Below are 17,210 nucleotides of genomic sequence, written 5' to 3'. Positions count from 1 at the left end.
AACTAAATGATATTACACATTCTAGAGTTATGAATCACAGATTAACATTTCTAATTGATTTCTCAAATGTCATGAATCATGAACTCCAAACTGTTAAACTTATCTGAACTTCGTCGCAGAGAGGCCTCTCTGGCTTCGGGCTCAGATAACAGCACACGGCACGAGGTCCGTGTGGTTTGGAACAAAGGCAGTCCGGTTCGGCTTTGTCCAAGAACTTCCACTCAGTCGATACACCTGGAAGTTGGGGTTTCGCGAAAGTAGAGTCGTTTCCAAACAGATTTTCCACTGGTTTGAAGGCTCCAAGGTTGTGCACAAAATCTTCTTGGCAAGCAGGGTCTCTCACCGTACTTATTTGAAGACAAAGTCTTTGAGGAAAGCAGGGCCGTGTTTGTTCCAAGGGTCAAGTTTCTTAAGACTCAAATAGCTATTTAAATGACTGACACTTTCGTATACAGTCGACTTAGTCAATTGTCCAGCTGTAAAACTCCACTGATCAGGTGGGCACAGGCGGGCAGCGCAGTCTGTAAAGTTCTTTATTTAATAAAGTCCTTTAAAAGAATTCTTCGTACGGCTCAATCTCCTTCTCCCAGTTTAACTCTTCTGTTGCCGGCAAAGACTTAGTTGGTTTCTGGTTCCGGTTCTGGCAACAGAGCTACAAGTTGAGCTGTGGCAGCGAGTTACTGGTTCAGGTGAGAGAGAGCGAGAAAGACTGCCCGCTGTTCCTTATAGTCTGTCAGATCAAGAGGTGATTGGTTCTTGAGTTTTTGAGATTGGATTTCGGTTTCAGCCCCCAGTGTCCTATTGGAGGGGGGCTTGATTTATGACTGATGTCAATCCATGCCATCTTTTGGAAATGCCGGTTGGCCTGGGTTCATAGCTCTATGTCGGGATTTTGGCTCTCGTCCACTTCAAAGAGTTTTTATCACCTACAGGCCCCTTTCTCCAGACATCTCATAGCAGAATTCCAAACTATGTGGCCTCTTCTTGGTGCCATCCTCCCCAAAACTGTCACTTTGATGCAAACCAGTTCCAAGCTGATGAGCTAAGGGAATCTGATAACTTTGGGGGGGAGAGGTTTTCTTTAGATCAGTGCATCAGCTCAGAGCCCAAATGCTCTTATCCATATACACCCAACATAACACTACAATGCTAAGCGAGCGCTCTACCACGTGAGATAATCCTCAGGGCTCTCGGTGAGGCCGACCCCCACTTCTTCAGTCTTTAAGTGGCACGTCGCGAGTAAGTCCTTTCCTGCGCTTCAGGCAAGCTTGCAGCCAACTGCGGACGACTTTCCTTCCTCGGTGGCAGCCATCGTGCCGCAATAGAAAAGGATTGTCATGAGCAAAACTTTCAAAGTGACCGAAAAGATGATGGCCCGTCGTGTGATGTGATTTACATGAGCTTTAGAAACGTTCTTGGACATATGTATATAAGTAAGGATTTAATCACAGATAGAGAGAGAGAAAATGCACCACACAGGAGTAGATAGTAGGGTTTTTTGGGCGCGGCCTATTTTGTTATGACGTATGCCCTAAGCTTATTAATATTCCTACGTCATAATTGGGGGGCGTGATTTTAGAGTTATTTCCTTAATTATTCCTACGTCATATCCGTCAGAAAGTGTACACCCCTAAAACCCTGAACAACAAGGCCACCCATAACCGGTTGTTCTTGTTGTTCTTGTTGGTCAACTGTAGAGTGTGAATGGGTCGGCTCTTCCTGTAGTGGTTGGGGGTCTTTTTTAAATATACATGTAAGGGGCCCAGGTCTTAACAATGCCATTTTGAATAGTGCGTTTATCATATTCACACTGTCTCTGTCTCTGTCTCTGTCTGTCTCTCTCTCTCTGTCTCTCTCGCCCAAGCATTTTATAAGATCAACAAGTTCTGTTGTCTGTAATGGTCCCAGGTCTTAACAATGCCATTTTGAATAGTGCGTTTATCATATTCACACTGGCTCTGTCTCTGTCTGTCTCTATATCTCTCTCTCTCTCGCCCAATCATTTTATAAGATCAACAAGTTCTGTTGTCTGTAATGGTCACAGGTCCTAACAATTCCTGTTTTGCATAGGGTACTTATGTTAACCCCAATGTATATGGCTCTGTCTCTCCCCTCAAATTTAATTAAAAATAAAATTTAAAAAAAGAGGGTGTGTGTGTGTGTGGGTGTTTGTCGGTATAGGTTAATTGTTTTTGTAAAAAAAAAAAAAAAAAAAAAAAGCTGTGGTTATATTTTATCTCACACATAATGTGTTCATTCGTTTTACTTAAATACATTCTAGGGTCTTAAAGCTCATAAGAGTTAGACTTAAGATAAGGATATGTTTTTAAGGTATTTTAGCAGGCTCAATCCCTGATGATAAGGAATCATTTAAAAAATAAAAACAACTGATCACTCAATGCTAAATAGATCACAACACTCAAGGCTAAATCACTCACACCACGGGGGACGGGGGTGGGCTCAGACAAACGTAGGCATGGCGTGTGGTCTCAAAACATTCAGAATACTTTTAAACTATATAATTTATAAGCTTTGTAAAATAAACCCAAATATCTCTTTTGTGGGGATAAACGCTGTTCTGAGTAGTTTGTGACTTGTTTAATACCAAAGAAAGCATCGCTATTAAAAAAAAAAAAAAAATCACTGTAAAAGCGCTACTTATTTTAGATCTTTATAGTTATTTTCTTGGCTCAGGTTGTTTTTTAGCGCGTATAAAGGCCTGAAATATTCTTAGTGTTTATTGACTATAGGTCTTGATGCTTAAAAATGTTTTTTTGAGAGACCAAAAGGTTCTAATAAAAGTTTAGAGTAGAGAGGAGAGAGATCGTCGCCATCTTGGTTTCTATTTGAAATTGATGCAGGGTCATTTTATTGGTTGGTTTTGATATGTTAATTGGTAACAGGACGGCACAAAGGCCAGCCCAGAACAATGCCTTACAAGCAGATCCGGCATCCGGCCATCAGTATAAGTATGAAGGTCTGGTCTTCAGCTCGACAGACTCATACTGACCTTTCGATTTAAGCCTAAAGATCAACAATGTCCGGAAACAACATCAACGACTTCGATTTAAACGAGTTTTTAGGTAAGTCTTCAGATTATTTTCATTGACTCAGAGCGGGTTGTGGGCATGTATTGTAAATAAGGTTATAACATCTGTTTTAAGTTCTGTAAAATTATTTTTCAGCCAGTCAACAGGAGTTAATTCCCAACGCTGAGGAGATCATCTGGAACAACGACGGTAAGATTTTTGTGTTTGCGCTCAAGGGTTCTTATGTATGGGTGTGTGGTTGTGTTTTGAAGCGGCTCATTAGAGTTATGAAAACGTTTTAATATATATTAATGGCGGTCTCTTTAATTACACAGAAACTATCGAAAGGCCTGTGATTAATGTCTCCGAGGATCAACCAAGAGAAGTGGTTGTCCCTAGACAGGCTGTCTGCCGACCGGGTAAGAACTAAACCCCTGTTTGTTTGTATAACGTTTCTGTAAGATGTTTGAGGCCCGTTTTGTTAATTTAAAAAAATATCCTTTCTAACAGTATTAAGAAACGTGGTTCGAGACAACGAAAGGCCTTCCACATCGAGGGCTTGTTTAGTTTTACCTTCGAGAACCGTAACCTTTCAAGAATCTGAAAGGCCGTCAGCCCCTGTATCTGATAGCGGTGAGTATATATCTGCCGCTTGTAAGAGGTTAAAGCTTTTTATAAAGCGGGGTGGTTAAAGGTTAAACATGTCTCTTACCTTCACAGAAGTGCAAAAAGCTAAACCAGCTGAAAAACATAAGAAACGATTATTCTTTGGAGGTAAGTAAGATCTTTCAAACTTTAATGTTTTTAAAAGGGTTTTGTTTGCCCGTTGAGGGCTAATATTTAAGCGAGGGGTGCCCATTTCCTGTAGGTCTTGGGGGTTCTGGGAAAGATCTTTAGAAGTCCGGACAGGTCTAGGCTTGTTTCTGGGGCATGTGTTTAGAAATGACCGATTGCCCGACCGTCTGGTTAGGAAGTAAAGCTGTCCGAAAGGTTTTAGTAAGTTGTTTGGCTTATCTCCCGCAATTATACTTCTGTTTTAAAGTGGCTGTAGGAAAAGGCTTGAAGGTGTTCATTGTATTTAATATTTAAACAGATCGTGAAAACGTTTGTGAAACAGGAAGTCCCGGGATCAGGAAGCGTTTACACTTGGAAGGTTCGTTTAAAAATGAAATGTGGTGTGTGTGTGTATAAAAAGTGTTTTATTAACAATATTACATTTAAGAAACAGTTTATTTACAGAGGCTTCTCTGTTTTACATTTATTATCAAGTCCTAATAAATATATTGTCTGTAAATAATAAGGCGTTGTAGTGAATGTCTAAGCCTATTTTCAAAGGTCTAAAAAAGCTAAAGGTTTTGAAGGTCCTGGGCATGTTGTTTTAAGTTTGATTTCTGTCGCCGTTTAAAGATGTAAATGTAATGTATATTTTTATTCTTCCCAAGACTCTTGGGATAGTCATTCTGTGGATGAGCTATTGAGGACAATTACCCCGTCTAAGTGGGATCAAACATCTTCCCCGGAGAGATCACCGAGAGGATCCCCCACGGTGGTCTTGGAGACCCCCCAACATCTACTCAGGCCACAGCCTTCTGGGGGTAATTCAACAATCCAGATTCAGCCCGCCGCATTGTCGGGCGGAACAAATACAGGCAACCAACAACCTCAGGGGTCGCCATCAGTCAGGGTTGACACACCACCCAACGACGGACTGGTTTCAACATCGTCCCCCCAGCCCCGTTTCTTGGCTACAGAAACGCTGAACAGTACACCGCGATTGGCCAGGGTGTCACCGCAAAGGCCTTCTTGGTCTCCGTCCGTGAGTATACGCTCGCTCCCTGCCTCCTTCGACCGAGATTTACCGGAGCGACCATCCTTTGCAGCTGAGCCAGGACACCATCCCCCGGAGCTACTTCCTGAAGGTCGGCATGAGTTGCTACATACCTTGTTACTAAATCAAAGACTTGTGTTAGTGGGGCAAAACCTTGTGATAGAGAGCCAAAACACCCTTATTAATACCCTTACTAACGAATTGTACCGTATTTAATGTTTTAATAGATACAAAACGCCTTACTATTGTGGGTTGTTGGAAAAATAAAAAATAAAAAAAATGTCCGGACTTGGTAAAAGAACTCACAAACTAAAGGATTATGAACAAGTTAGGGCCCCAAAAAGACCTTCCCGAGAGAACACCCTCGGCCCTGTTGTGAACTCCTCTGATGTCCCAATGAACCAGGAACTATTACAAATGATAAATGATTTAAATAACCCCCAATCACCACCGATAGAATGTGAATTACCAGACTTACCGTGAACCCCGACCTGTTACAGATGGTCAATGATCTAAATAACCACCTCCCAACGGTAGCGCTTATAGAGGTTCAACCCCTAGTTCACCCCGATTTGTTTGAAATGGTGGAGGCTTTGGAGACGCTACCCCGACCAAATTCTGCCCCTATTATAAATGATTTGAGACAATTAGAACACAGTACGGCGGCAGAAGCAGCCGTCACTATAGAGGAGGGTCTTGACATTAACCGGGTGGATATCTTTGAAGGACTTTTACAGGCTTTAAATGAGCCTCCTCAAAAAGGGGGTTTTGTAGATGTCAGCGGTGGGGGTGTTCGGAATGTGGAGGGTTCTGAGACTGATAAGGCTGTGGATGACATGCTCTGTGAGAATGTAGGGGTTGAAGGCTTTGTTCAAAATGATGATGTGTCCAAAAGTACCAGTGATCCCGTGATTATAGATAGACCGGCCTATAACAATTTTGAAATGATTCAGCGTTTTAATTTTGCAGAACTTTTAAATTGTGACAATTATGCAGAAATATTTGTCAACATACACGAGGCCTTGCAAAACATGCTTGAACAGGTTGCTGAAAGGGTCAGACCTCGAGATGTTGTACAGTTAGAACTCAGAGGGGATGATTTGTTTAGCAACCTATCTGTAATGCTGAGTGGAGATAATTTAGATGTTGATGAATTTCTGGCTAAAATCGAAGCGTTATTGCAAAGTAACGCATCCATCTTAGCTGATGAAAGTCTGTCTCTGGTAATGAATGTGGTTCCTAACCCTGAGGGTGGGGCGCTTAGAAGACTGTCGAAATGCTTGAAGAACGACATAATTAGGAACAAGCTCAGGCAATTAGTGGTGAGTTCCAATGGGGACAATAAGCTCTGTTTTGCTTACAGTTTAATAAAACTACTCACCCCCGACATGCCTGAACCCCAAGCTATGCAAGAGGCTTTAATGCTTCATCAGAGGGCCGGCTTAAACTCTCAACAGATGGTTGCCTTTTCAGACATTGCCATGTTTGAGGAGTTGTTGTCTTTAAAAATTGTTGTGTGGTACCGTTGTGAGGTAAAGGAAGTATTTGTGAAATTTCAGACACATCCTGAAACCCATACACAGACACTGTTTCTCTTCCTAAGTGATAGTCATTACTTTGGAATAAAGAGTTTGACGGCTTTTTTGGGTTGTTCGTATGTTTGTCATTGGTGTTATAAGGCCTTCAATGATAAGCTTAAGCACCGCTGTGACGGTTACTGTAACGTCTGTTTCAATCCGCAATGTCGTAAGGGTTTGGCCCCTACCATCCGATGTAAAGATTGCTTAAGGATTTGTCTCTCCGCGTTCTGTTTTTCCGAACATAAGGTGCAGAGGGCCGCTGCTGAGGGGGTTAAAAAACGGAGTTATTGTGATCAAACTAAATATTGCCCGCAGTGTTGCCTCCAGTACCGTTTTCATGAGGTAAAACCACACAAATGTCTGGAACCGAGATGTAGGATCTGTAATGCGGATTTAACCCCGGGGTCTGAACACCAGTGCTTTATTCAGCCGGTTAAAAAGGAGCCGCCGCACAACCGGTATGTCTTTTTTGATTTTGAATGCCGGCAAGAAAACGGGGTCCATGTTGCTAATTATATACACTGTATTGACATGTTGGATTGTGAGTGGTCAGCTAGCGGTGAGAGTTGTGTCAGGGATTTCTTTACGCGGTATCGCGGTCCAAAATACCTCAATTACACATTTATTGCCCACAATGCTAAGGGTTATGATTCTTACATATTGATGAAGTATCTGGTGGAAAATGGGGTGACCCCAAAAATAATAGCTCAGGGTAGCAAGATCATGTGTTTCACCGACGAGGCTTTCAACCAACGTTACATAGACTTGTTAAATTTCCTCCCCATGAAATTGAGCGCTTTGCCTAAAGCTCTGGGTTTTGAGGCTCAGAAGAAAGGTTGGTTCTGCCATTTTTTTAATACTAAGGACACTCAAAATTATCGAGGGTCCTACCCGCCCGCCTCTTATTATGGGGTTGATACTATGATGTCTCATGAGAGGGAGGAATTCTTTAAATGGTACAATACGGTTAAGGGGGGTGTTTTTGATTTCCGAGAAGAGATGGCCGCTTATTGTAAAAATGATGTGGTGATCCTTATAGAAGCCTGTTTGCGTTTCCGCACCGAGGTTATCAACACGTCGGGTCTCGACCCTTTGCAAAGTGTGACCATAGCGTCTCTCTGCATGAAAATGTATCGATCCAATTTCTTGCAGAAAAACACTATAGCGGACACCACTTCTGACAACTATCGTGCTAGACAAAAGAACTTTTCGACTGTCTCCATACAGTGGCTGGAATATCTGAGTGCCCGGGATAACATCTTCATCAGACATGCTTTAAATCAAGGGGAAGTCAAAATGGGTCCTTACTACTTAGACGGTTTTAGCGACGTGTCCGGGCGGCGTACCGCTTATGAGTTTGCTGGTTGTATTTACCATGGCTGTCCTCAGTGCTTCGACCCAAACACCTTTAACCCCGTAACACAAAAACTCTGCGGTGATATGTACTATGATTTCCAGGAACGAATTGAAACTTTAAAAAACACCTATGGTTTGAATGTACTGGTGATTTGGGAACACGCGTGGACGACCCTGAAGCAACAGGATGTGGGGGTACAACGGCTTATGGAAACCTTGGACTTTCCTGAATGTCTAGAGCCCAGGGATGCGTTATTTGGGGGTCGTACCAACGCCCTCTGTTTACATTATGAGGTAAAGGAGGGTGAGAGAGTAGATTACTATGATTTCACCAGTCTGTACCCTTATGTCAACAAGACCAAAATGTACCCGGTGGGGCATCCAACCATTGTTTATCGTGACTTTCTCGAAATCGGACAGTACTTTGGTTTGATCAAAGTCACCATGTACCCTCCTCGTGAGCTGTTCCTACCCGTGTTGCCTTACAGGTGTTCGGGAAAATTGATGTTCCCTCTGTGTAGAACGTGTGTGGAAACTGAAAATCAAAATACCTCTTGTCTGCACAGTGATGACGAGAGAGCGCTGACGGGTGTCTGGTGTAGCATTGAGCTTGACAAGGCGGTGGAGAAAGGTTACAGAGTCGGTAAGGTGTATGAGGTTTGGCATTTTTCTGAAAAATCTGATACTCTTTTTGCTGAGTACATTATGACCCATCTGAAAGGGAAACAGGAGGCATCGGGCTATCCCTCATGGTGTGTTGACTCCGCTGCCAAAGAGCGGTACGTTCAGCAATATTTTGAAAAGGAAGGGATCCGTCTAGAGCCGGGGAACATAACTGTAAACCCCGCCAAGAGACAAATGTCCAAACTGATTTTAAACAGTCTGTGGGGTAAGTTTGGGGAAAGAAATAACAGTCTAAACACAACCTTGATTAAAACCCCTGAACAGTTTATAGAATTTATCTTTTCCAAACAACATGCAGTATCACACTTTCAATTCTTAAATGACCACGTGGCACAGGTCCAGTGGAGGGCCCCTAAAGATTTCCCCACCAAACAGGGAAACGTTAATGTTTTCATAGCGGTTTTTACCACGGCTTACGCCCGGCTTGATCTGTACAACTTAATGGATCAGCTGCAGGAACGCACGCTCTATCATGATACTGACTCTGTAATCTTTGTCACCAGGCCAGGGGATTGGGTCCCTCCCCTCGGGGACTACCTTGGGGAGTTAACGAGCGAGCTAGATCCTCAGGACCACATAGTGGAGTTTGTTTCAGGGGGTCCTAAGACTTACGCATACAGAACGGCTGCGGGTAAGACCTGTATGAAAGTTAAGGGTTTCACTCTGAACCATTGTAACAACAAGCTCATTAACATCAAGTCTCTGACGACCCTGGTACAAAGTTTTGTAACCGAGAAAGACGCGCCTCCTCGCGAGATTATTACAGCCGGAAATCAGATCTATCACAATAAAAAGGGGTACACATTGGAAAATAGATCACTAAACAAACGGTTCAGGGTGGTGTACAATAAAAGAGTGTTGAAGACTGATTATACCACTCTGCCTTATGGATATTAGCAGTGGTTTTGATAACAGACTTCAACACCCTTTCTCCTGTATTATAGCCGGTCCCTCCAATTCGAGTAAGAGCTATCTTATAAAGAACATCATAGAAGATGTGGACGCAACCGTGTCCCAAGCTCTTGACAACATAGTGTGGTGTTACTCTTGCTGGCAACCTCTCTACGATGATTTGGCATCAAAAAAAAATAATCTGAAATTTGTGCAAGGTCTCCCCGCCTCGTTGTGTGACGATGACCTGTTCCCGCCCGGACAAACTAATCTAGTGATCCTTGATGACCTGATGGAGCAGGCCGGTGACAACAGTGAAGTGGAAAAAGCTTTCACAAAGTACACTCATCATAGGAATTTAAGTATTATTTATTTAGTTCAAAATCTATTTTTTCAAGGTAAAAAAAGCCGCACTATTAATTTAAATGCCAATTATATAATTCTTTTTAAAAACCCCAGAGATAAACTACAGGTCACCGTCTTGGCTCGTCAAATGTACCCTAACCAGACCAAATTCTTTTTGGAGGCATTTGAGGATGCCACCAAAAAACCCTACGGGTACTTGATTGTGGACTTAAAAGCACAAACCCCAGAAGACTTTCGCCTCAGAACAGGTTTGTGCCCGCCCGATTGGCCGGCAGTGTATGTGCTAAAGAAAAGGAAATAAATAAGAATGTCTGTTCGGATTAAAAGAAATCTGCCGCTTTTGCAAATGTTATTTGAGGGGAGCCCGCGCCATAGGAAAGCTGTGCTGGCAGGGGCCCCCTCGGATTTGATCGAGACCCTGTGTGAAATAGCTTTTAACATCTTACGCGGTAATATACCCCTAACCCCTTCTCAACATTCTAAACTCAAAAAACAAAAACCGGTTATCAAGATCATCGCTAATAAGAAGTATTCTATTAAAAGAAAAAGAAAGAAGATTAATCAAACCGGAGGTTTTATAGGACCGCTGTTGAGCATAGCCGTGCCTTTCCTAACCAGTCTTCTAGCTTCCAGAGTGGGTTAATAATGGAATATGCTCAGAAAATGTTTTTGATCCCTCAGGAGCAGCTTGAGAAACTGAGAAAAAATGTTGTCGGGCCAGAGCCCATTAGACAAATGGCCGAAAACAACCTGGACTCTGAAATGAAAGCTATACTGGCCAGGGCCGATTTAAATCAGTATTCCAAAGCCCAGATGTATAGCAACACGTTACAGCGCTACCTCCGTCTGGTTAGACAGGGTGAAAAAGATCAAAACATTTTAACTTTAACCATGGCCTCTCAAGAAAATGGTTCTGGGACTGATGCGGGGGGTACGGTTGATAAAGATGTTGCGGTGCCCGAACCTGTTGAGAGTTCAGAGGGAGATGTTGTAACGGATGTTTTGAGAAACATGCCGGCCAGAAGCAAAAGACATGCAGAATATATTCTGCACAAAATGGTTCAGAAACCGCGGGTAACGACTTGGAATGAACAGGGTGAATTTGTTTTTAAAGGACAACTGATCAAAGGTTCACACATGTTTGATTTGTTGAAGAGTGTCACTAGCACTAATAAGGTACCCGATAGTCGCCGACCTGTAGGCTGGAATGCTTTCCTACAGGCGATGGCCTGTCTGAACATGCCCCAATCAACAGTCCCTAACCAGGAAATGCGACAAAAAATCCGTCTGTGTAAAGAGGTGGTGACTGATCTGACGCCGATATCTCATTACTCTGACCGTGTTGAGCAACCCTCCTCAGGATCTATCCATCGTTGGGAAGCTTATTAATCTCATGTTTTTATTTGTCTCCCCTGTAAATAAGGAACCGACAAACAATTTTTTTATTTTTTATTTTTATTTTCAAATGTTGTACATTTATTTATAACATAACCCTGCTTTGTATAAGATTTGTGTTGAATAAAAACAAAACTAATGATTCAAAGGCTGTTTTCATTATTTTTTCACTTTAACACGCATGATATCTTTTAAAATCCTCACAAGAACACCCCATCTGTATACATGGCTGGCTAGGGTCGTAAGTAATTGTGTTATAAGGGGGGGTCCACAGTGTCCTGACAAACTCTGCCACTTTTTTATCATTTTGGCCTAAATCCTCACTGTACAAGGACATAATATCGGGGTATGACCTTCCTTTAGATCTATGATATAAGAAAAACACACAGTGTTGACCACAAGTGAAGGTCTGAAGACTTTGTACTTGACGACCGCTGTAAATGGTTTCTTGACAGTTGTTGAGCAGAAAGTTATTGATCTTCCGAGGGAAAGGTCTGAAATCCGGGGGGTTTCCATAGGAATCAAAAAATTCCCCACGGCGGTCCTCCCTTAGATAAATAGCCAGCCAATGTTCTCCGGGCATATTTTTAGGGTGTGTGTTGATTATGTACATTGCAGGTAAATTCTTGATCTTAAATTTAGGCAGCTGGTCGCAGGCGTAGACTCCTTGAAACACTTTCCGTGAGCCGTCCAGGGCATTCATGATGTGGTTGAGCTCTCTGGTGTTCATTTTAATAATAATCATACAGAACGTTTCTCCTCTGATTCACCTCAATAATGTTGTCAAACACAGCATACACGACCATATTTACAGTGCGTGGTAGAGGCTGCTTGAAACGCATCTCCAAACGCATATTGCCCGTCTTCATCAGTGAAAAATGTTGTCCACACTCTTCGTCAGGGGTCAGGTTGAAACCGTACAGGGTGTAACCGCTGCAGTATTCCCGGCGATCGATCAGCAGAGGTTGATCCTTGAGATGGCGACCCGTAGCCAGTACTAGACTGTAATATTCACGAACCGCGTTGCCGTTTTCAAAGTCAGGTTGAAAAGGTCTGGATGGAACCTGCACACCATCGACGTACAGTGCTATAAATTCCGCGTTATAATGTTTAAAGTTAAAGGGGTTCTTGTTGTAAACCCCGGTAAATGCATCATTATCCACGAGACCTATAATAACCTGTTTTGGGAGCTGGCCTAGAAACAGATTTTCCTGGTTCATCACCCGTGTCCCTGCGGGGATACTGTGGACTTTCATATAGACTCTTTCGATCGGGTACTTGGCGTTTGCCGTCATTAAAGCCTGCGCATGTCCTAGTTTAACCGCCGGGGAGACGGATACTTTTTTCACAAACAGCGAGGCCGATAATATGGTCAGTTTATATTTTTCAGTATCAGGGGTCATCAGACAAAAAGCACTTTTACTACGGATCATTTTAATTTTAATGTCTACCCGGTTGAGCATGAGTTTTTCTTGGAAAAATATGTCTGCATGAATATGTCCCATTAGCTCAAAGGTCCTCCCTTCTGTTGAAAAGGCCGTTCTTTTTTGCAAACCCTTATTGAGTCCCTCTGGATCCTGGTCGTCCATAGCTTCCGGGGTGTCTTTGAAGAAAAGGCCGGGGCTGAACTGTTTGCTTAGGGTCTCCTCACTATAATTAAGGATACACTCCATCATGGCCCTATAGGGGTAAGTATTGCTGCTTTGACTAATGAGCCGATCTCCCAGGGTCACATCCACCTGTGAAAACATGGTCAAAGTGGGTCTTTGAGACTGGTACGTAGTGTGGCTTGTCATAAGTAATTGTGACCATGTCATTGCTTTTACCTTTAATAAGTACATTTCTCAAAAGGGGGACATAGCTATCCCCGACCCTCTGGTGTGTTATGATATCCGTATACACATAAAGAGTGTAAAAGCCGCCACTGATGTCAGCCGGGAAGGGTGCCACCACTTCTGAGAACCTGCTCTCTGTGTCAGAATAGAACCCTAATATACGCCCCAGTTGTCCTTTGGTTTGAATGCTAATACCAGGTTTTGACACCTTGTACACTCTGTTTTTAATAGGGTTGTAATATAGCTTGATGTTGGGGGTGCCTTCTGAGAACTGTTTATGCATCTCATCTAATATTGTATCCACATTGTCATAATAACCTCCTTGCATCGTGAATGTCCATTGACTCTTTTTAACATCGTCAAAAATGGCGAAGGTGGCATCCTTATCTTGTAAAACAGCCCAAGTGTAAGGATACTGTATTTCCGCCAACCCCACTTCCCACGACCCCCTTAGATCTATAGATTTTCCAAATTGTACCGTGTAACTGGATATTTCATTTTTAGGGTATATATCGAGAGAGGCGTTACTGGGTAGAGTCACGTAGAAGCCTCCTGATTCCATCTTGAGTATCGAAAGTAATGACCCCATCACACCAGCGGGCATGTTGTTATAAGGCTTGAATATCACAAACCTGTTGTTCCAGGACCCAACTATTGAACTTTTCAGGCCATCCAAGCCATTTCACCGACACATATTTTTTCCGGTTCTGGGTTTTCTCAGCTAATATCTTTTCAACTCTGTATACAATGTCTTTACCCACAATAATTTTTTGTAACTCGGCTTCGTAAAACGTTCCTTCTATATCCTCCCCGTCATAGTCTTTTAACCGGTACACGGGGGGGTCTCTAGCCACCTGTTCGGTAACTGTAAAATATTCGTCAGAAAATGTTTGTTCATAACCTTTGGCAAAAGTACTCCTTAGCTTTGAAACGCGAACCACATCACCGATGTTGAACTTATAAGTAGTTTTCCCCTTCTTAATAAATGGGCCGTATAATTTTTTATAGACCTTAAAAGAATTACTTTGATCAACATCTATAGGCTTCATTTTAATACTGGCGTGATACCCTTGGTTGTAAGCATCGATAAAATCCTGAACTTTATCAAAATACTTGAACGTGTTGACCGCTGTAAAATATCTCCACATTTTGGTCTTTATGGTGCGGTTAAACCTCTCCACCACCGATGCCTTAAGCTCATTACCGGTGGTGAAATGATGTATTTTGTGTCTCTTCAGTAGATTCTGAAATTCTCTGTTGAGAAACTCTTTTCCTTTATCAGTCTGCAGTTTTTTAGGACATCGTCCCTGGGACAATATATCCTCAAAGGCCCTTGTCACCGCCCGACCTGTTTTATTATGTAGAATGCGAGCCCAGGCATATTTTGATAACACATCGATACACATCAACATAAATTTGTGACCATTGTTATGTTTTGATAAATTTGACATATCGACTAGATCCATTTGCCATTGTGAGTCTATGTCAGTTGCATATACACGGTTTCTTTTAAAGTTAATCCTGAGAGGTTTATGTAAGGTATAGGCGTCTTGTTCCCGTAACCATTCTGAAACAACCACATCATTAACCTTCACGCCGGCCTCAGCGAGTCCTCTTTGAAAACCCTTCTTACCCGCCAAACCCCCAATCTTGGCTGGGTTGTAGTATAGTTCATGCATTTGGGGAGCTTGCCGAGTCATTCTGCCAAATAAACACACAGACCCACACTATGCGCAAAGTTTTTATACAAGGTTTTTTATTCAACTTCAGGAGAGCAGATACCCCTTTTTAGACATTTGAGAAAAGTATAACATACACAACAATTTTTTCTACGGTCCAGACAAAAAGAAATCAGATGATTGGTTACTTGATCTATATCAACAAATACCTGTTTCTTTATCTTGTAGGCACACACCTCAGTTACATATGTAAATAAAACAACAATATGACCTATTTTAAAAGTAAACAGAGGGGTATTAAACATGCTCAGTAAAAGGTCATACAGATGTTGATGAAATGGCCTAATATCATTCTTGGCCCCCTTGAGCGCTTCATCCCAGTGTTCGTACCCCCCGGTCTTTGTTACAGCAACCATTAACTTTTCCAGGTTTGAAAGTTGATCCTCATCGATGGTTAAATCTGTAGAGAAAAGGCTCGCGTTGGCTACTTTTCTGTCAAGCACATGGTGTAATAGCGCTCTCAGGTTAGCTGCAGAGTGTTGATGACAGAACCAGTTGCAGCAGCAGTCCAGAACATTCCCCATGTTCAAAGTCCCTTAGTTCAGGTCAGAGTCTGAATCAGTGGCGTAGATGTCGAATTCTTCGTCGCTGCCCCCAGCTTTAACTTCTTTACGGAAGAAATAAGCTTTTAGCTTGCCAGCGGTTTTTCTACTTGGCTCATCCAGGTCATTGAGCAGCTGCCCAAGTTTCTCTATTATAAACGGCTCCTTTTTCAGCTCCAGCAAAATCTCATCTATGATTTTCTGGACTTGTCCAGCAGTGACATGTATGTGGGAGTAAGACAGAGCCTTGATTAGTGCCGGTTTCAGCCACGGTTTGTTCAGTCTTCTGTAAAACACGTTGAAATAGAACAGGAAATAGTAACGGTCTGGTTCAAACAAACAACTGTGTCTCAACTGACTGGGGTGATTCACTTCACACCCCCGACAGACTTCTTTCAGAGCTCGGTCGATGAGAGCACTCAGAATATACACCAGGGTGCTTTTAACCACTCTGCTTACTTGGACACCTACCCCGGGCATAAATCCTGCGTCTTCATCACGCCCCCGAGACCGTCCGATGCTCATTGGGTCGCCTGGTGGTTTGTGGGGTGTTTCTACATCCATTGGACTGACCCCCTCCTGAGACGCACAGACGGTAGACAGTTCGGCAAAATCGAGGCCCTCCATGAGCTCCAGAGGCTGGGGATCCCCGAGACTCATTTGGACATCCATCGCTCCGCATGTTGTTTCGTCCTGAGGGACCGGGGTCTGAGGTCTTGGAGGGTAACCGCAGTCAGAGGGTTCCGGAGTGTATACAAAATCTGGGGAATAGAACCAGGGGTGATCCCGGGTTTGAAGAGGCCTGTAGAGCCTGTCGATGTCCGCAGCTTTCGGGTAAGACATTCTCTTTAATTTTAAACCATGAATGAATTGTTGCGCCTTTTATCCTATCTCTTCACTACGTCACGACACACCGCCCTCTTAGAAGAGAGTAGACCCTGAGCCGTCAGACCCCCCTCCAACCCCCCACAGGTCGTCTGTTTTATCATCGTCGTCGTCATTCAAGGGGGATATATAATCCATAATCCAGCATATTCTCCTTCTAACAGAATCCAGTTGTGAACATTTGGTCAAGATGTCAAAACCATCATTTATACAGTTTATGACCTCCTTCAAGAACGGCCAGTCCACGGCGTCAAACATAATTTCAGTAACCTGTTTTTCTGGATCCTCCACAACCCCTTCAATAGGGTTTGTAATCAGGGTACTGCTAAACAAAACCTTACGATCAGTAGTTAGAGATAGACTCTTCACCACTGTACCGTAGTTCTGCAAGCTTTCCCATTCACACCTTTCAAAACTCTGAGTCGGAGACTCCGTTTCGCCTTCTCTTGGACCCTCTTGCAAGCCTTCTAGAGTCTTATCCACAAGCCCCAGGTCTCTCCATGCCATCACCTTCAACCAGTCCTCAAAAGAGTATTCAATCACCGTCTCAAAAGGTTCCAACGTACCCTCCTTCTCTCCCAAAGCAAAAAGCTCCACTCCAACATAGCTGGGATCCCTTTTAAAGCGGTAACCCCGTCGACCCCCCCAGAACAACACCCAGGAGCGTTCAATCTTCAAATTGGTGAGTACAGGAACCCTTGCCCGGGATTGTTTCTTGCGGGGTTTCATGTTGATGTCGCTGGACATGTTGAAGAAGCGGGATGTTTCAGATGCTGAGAATTAAAGAGGTATTGCCTAAAAGCAGCGCGGGGTCTTAAATAGAGAGGAGAGTTTCGGGGCGTTGCCTTCAGGGGGGGGGGGGGTCTTTATGGGTGGCCTTGTTGTTCAGGGTTTTAGGGGTGTACACTTTCTGATGAATATGACGTAGGAATAATTAAGGAAATAACTCTAAAATCACGCCCCCCAATTATGACGTAGGAATATTAATAAGCTTAGGGCATACGTCATAACAAAATAGGCCGCGCCCAAAAAACCCTATTATCTACTCACAGGTCCCAGGGGAAGAGCAACAGATCCACC

The sequence above is a fragment of the Amia ocellicauda genome, unplaced genomic scaffold, assembly GCF_036373705.1.
Source record: "Amia ocellicauda isolate fAmiCal2 unplaced genomic scaffold, fAmiCal2.hap1 HAP1_SCAFFOLD_150, whole genome shotgun sequence".
In the NCBI taxonomy this organism is placed as follows: domain Eukaryota; kingdom Metazoa; phylum Chordata; class Actinopteri; order Amiiformes; family Amiidae; genus Amia; species Amia ocellicauda.
Note: the sequence above shows the minus strand (reverse complement) of the source record.